The sequence below is a fragment of the Cryptomeria japonica genome, chromosome 2 (assembly GCF_030272615.1).
Source record: "Cryptomeria japonica chromosome 2, Sugi_1.0, whole genome shotgun sequence".
Classification (NCBI taxonomy): Eukaryota; Viridiplantae; Streptophyta; class Pinopsida; order Cupressales; family Cupressaceae; genus Cryptomeria; species Cryptomeria japonica.
The window spans coordinates 579,324,017-579,328,708 of NC_081406.1; positions in this window are offsets into that span (position 1 = coordinate 579,324,017).

Sequence of the window (4,692 nt, forward strand, 5' to 3'; positions counted from 1 at the left end):
CATTTGTTTTTGATAAGCCTTGAGATGATTAAAAGCAGTTTGTCTTTGTTCATCCAATAGTTCAAGTTTTTGTAAGCGAGAGACCCTATAGTCTTCATCACTGATGATGTTTTGCAAGGAGACTTGTAAAGAGGGTAGCTCGACCTCAATAGGCAAGATGGCTTCAGAACCATAGACAAGTGAATAGGGTGTAGCTCCTATAGGTGTGCAAACACTTGTGCGGTAGGCCCAAAGTGCAGGATTAAGTTGGATATGCCAATTACGGCCAGCGTCATCGACTATCTTTTTTAAGATTTTAAGGATTGTTTTATTAGACGCCTCAGCTTGACCATTACCTTGAGGGTAATAAGGTGTGGAGAAACGATGGGAAATATGGAAGTGATCACAGAGTTCACGAACATCTTGATTTTTGAAGGGACGCCCGTTATTGGTGATAATGGAAACAGGAATACCGTATCGACAAATGATATAGTTGAGAATGAACGTAGCAATCTGTTTTCTAGTGACTTGCATGAGAGGCACGGCTTCAATCCATTTTGTGAAATACTATGTGGCAGTGATAATGAATTTATGACCATTGGAGGATGGAGGGTGAATCTTGCCTATGAGATCGAGTCCCCAATGACAAAAGGGCCAAGGAGTCGCAATTGGTTGAAGTTCTTGTGCTGGCACATGGATGAGGTCTCCATGAAGTTGACACTACTGACATTTCTTGACAAACTGATATGAGTCTTTTTCCATATTGGGCTAGTAATATCCAGTCTTGGTGAGTTTCTTGGCTAAGGCAGGACCACTGGAATGTGGACCACATATCCCTTCATGTACTTCACGTAACGCAATCTGAGCTTCATCGCTTTCCAAACATCTAAGAAGAGTGCCATCTAGACCTTGACGGTATAGGATATTGACTAAAATTATGTACCGAGAAGATTGGCGAATGAAAGTGCGATGTGGGTTATTGGATAGATCAGGAGGTAGGGTATTGTCACGAAGGTATGTGAAAATGGAACCATATAACTGGGACTCAGGACCAACGACACATATTATCTCAGTAGTAGTGATTTCATATGAAGGAACCAAAAGGTTATCCACCAAGAACTCATAGCGGGTCTCATTCGGAGGTAGATCAATTAGTGAAGCAATTGTAGCCATGGCATCTGCGGCTCGATTTTGCTCTCTTGGTATCTGCTCAAAGTCTATCTTTGTGAAATGTTGTTTCAGGTCATCTACCATTCTTTTGTAAGGCATTAATTTCTCATCCTTTGTTTGGTAGTTATCTATTGTTTGATGAATTACAAGTTGAGAGCCCCCATAAACATGAAGTTCCTGGATCTTCCACTGAACAACAATCCGTAATCCTATTGTTAATGCCTCATATTCCGCTATGTTATTAGTGCAAGGAAATGATAAGCAGTATGATTTTGTTATAGAATCCCCTTGAGGAGTTATAAAGAGGATGCCAGCTCCTACCCCATGCTGTGTGTATGAGCTGTCAAAGTATAATTGCCATGGTTTTGCATGTGACATTGTTAAAATGGATTCATTTGGAAATTCTGAAATTAGAGGAACATCATCTATCATGGGAGCATCCGCTAACTGATCTGTGATAGCTTGTCCTTTTATTGTTTTTCTGTCCACATACTCGATGTTGAATTCACTCAGGAGCATCACCCATTTGGCTAGTCGCCCAGTAAGTGTTGCTTTATTGAGAAGGTATTTCAACGGATCGATCCTTGCAACCAACTTAGTCTTATGAGTTAGCATGTAATGTCATAATTTCTACAAAGCAAAGACCACGGCGAGACATGCGTGCTCAATTGGTGTGTAGTTTAGCTCATATCCCACCAATGTGCGATTGATGCAATAGACTACCTTTTCTTTGCCCTCAACAACTTGTTGTGCTAGGAGTGCCCCCAGTGCTGTTGAAGTAGCTGATATGTATAGTAATAAAGGCTGATCTAGAATTGGTGGCATCAAAACTGGCGGATTCAAAAGATAATTTTTGAGTTCTTGGAAAGCTTGTTGACAATTGTCATCCCATTTGAATTTGATGTTTTTATGTAGCAAGTGCTGAAAAGGATTGCACTTATCTGCAAATTGTGCTATGAATCTTCGTATGGATTGAAGTCTCCCTTGCAAAGATCAAAGTTGACTGATGTTTCATGGTGGTTGCATCTCTAGGATGGCCTTGACTTTTGCTAGATCTACTTTGATTCCTCTCTTTGAGACAATGAATCCCAGGAGCTTCCCGGAGGTTACTCTAAAGACACATTTCTTGGGGTTTAATCTTACTTTATATTTTTCCAACCGATCAAAGATGACTGAAAGTATGTCCAAATGTGTATCTCTGTCTATTGATTTGCCCAAGAGGTCATCAACATAATCTTCCACGATAATGTGAATGAGGTCATGAAAGATAGTAGTCATGGCTCTTTGATATGTAGTGCCTGCATTTTTTAGCCCAAAGGGCATGACATTCCAACAGAAGGTTCCCCAAGGACAAGTGAATGTTGCTTTTTGCTATTCTTCGGATGCAATTTTTATTTGATTGTAACCAGAGAATCCATCCATCAAGGATAACATCGCATGACCTGCTGTGAGATCGACAATCAGGTCAATATTTGGTAACGGAAAACCATCCTTCGGACAAGCTTTGTTGATGTCTCTGAAATCTGTACATATTCTAATGCTACGGTCTAGTTTACTGACAGGCACTAAGTTGGAGATCCATTCAAGATAATCAATTGGGCGTATGAATCCGACATCCAATAATTTCTCAAGTTCTGCTTTGACTAATAATGCCACTTGTGGATGCATCTTTCTTAATTTCTGTTTCATTGGTTTTGCCCCCGATTTAACTGTCAAATGGTGCATTACCAAATCTGGATCCAATCCAGGCATATCAACGTATGACCATGCAAAGTTGATTTGTCGTTCCATAAAGAAACTTATCAATTTTGACCTTTCTGACTCTTGCAAATATTGAGCCAAGAATATGTTGTGTGGAACTTCTTCTGTACCAATGTTTGTTTTGATAGTCCCTCTACCAACATGGATAACTTTTCCTCATATGATGCTGGGAGAATGTCGAGCCTTCCATCTTCAGGTGCCTCAGAGAGGTTTTTGCCCTTAGATACGTCCTTTTTTTTTACTTTTTTGGGGTCAGACAACGCCACAGTGTGGTTTTCACCATAAGACCCTTGTGTCATGCCCAAACTTTAGGGCACAAAAACGGAACAACAAAATTTTTTTTTGGCATCAAGAATTCGCAACCTATCCTACAATATAATGACTTTATTTGAGTTTTGTCTTATCTAGGATGTAAATAAATTCACTTACTAAGGTTAAGTTAATTAACCAACTCGATCGAGCGACTTAATGGGTGGAGACTAATTAGTGCCACGGATTAGTTAGCTAGCTCAATTTCCTTAACTAAGTTGTTGCTAATTAAAACAAGGGTTAATCGGATAATTTGACGTGTTAAATCATTCTCAATCATATAATGGTAATGTTATTAATTAATTGATGCACATGCAAATTTATTATTTACATCCCACCGTTATGGTTTAAATTTTTTTATAACACCATTTGCCCACTAAAGCCGATATTAGGCTAGAGCCAATTCTAATTTTTCTAACCCCTTAATTATGATGATTTAATTAAATTCGGCCCAAACTGGTCACCAAGGGCTTATGGTCCATAAAATTAGTTCTACAATTTCTCCTTTTAAATTTTCCTAACGTCCAAAAAATATTGGGGAAAATCTATTGATTAATTAAATAATTTAATCAATTTAATGTATGGTGTATCCAACTATAATAATCCTTTATTGTTAATCCCCTTGAATTAACCATATTAAAATTTAAATTTTCTAAAGAATAAAAATATATAAAAATTCAATTATAAAAATAACCCTATTTATTAATTAAAACTAAACTTCTAAAACACCCAAATTAAATTTCCCAACTCTAATTTAAAATTCTTTTAATTAAAGAATTCCTTTATTCCTAAAATGCTAACCCTAACCTGAAATTGGGTTAGGGTTGCATTTCTATATATTTCCACTTTGTTTCTTTTTTCTTTTTTTTTTTTATCATTTTATGCTCTAACCCGAAATGGGTTAGGGTTTATTAAACCATTTCTTTTATATATATTTTTTGTTAGGACTGTGATTGCAGGTACGGGGGAAGGACGGCAAATAGGGTTTTCAACGAGGCGGAGGGTTTCCGGGCGCCGCTGTGCTTACACAAAGTGGCGGCAACGCCGCCCACTGTGTGTACACACAGTGGCGGACGGCATAGCCGCCGCCCACTGTGTATACACACAGTGGTGGGCACCGCTCACTGTGCATAGCACAGTGGGGGCCGTGACCGCTCCACTGTGTTACACACAATGCGGCACCCTTCGGCGCTGCCCACTGTGTGTAGCACAGTGGCTCGGCCGTGGCCATCCACTGTGTTACACACAATGGCCCGCGTTTTCCCGTCTCTTTTTTTTTTTTTTTTAAAAACATTTTAATATGTTTCGTGGTTTATATGATGCGTTTTTTTTTAAAATCGAATATGTATTTATATATATATATAAATATATATGGAGCACAATGATATCTTATATGAATATGTAAATATATATATATATATATTTGTATATATATATTTATATATACATATAACATTGCTATGATCAGACATA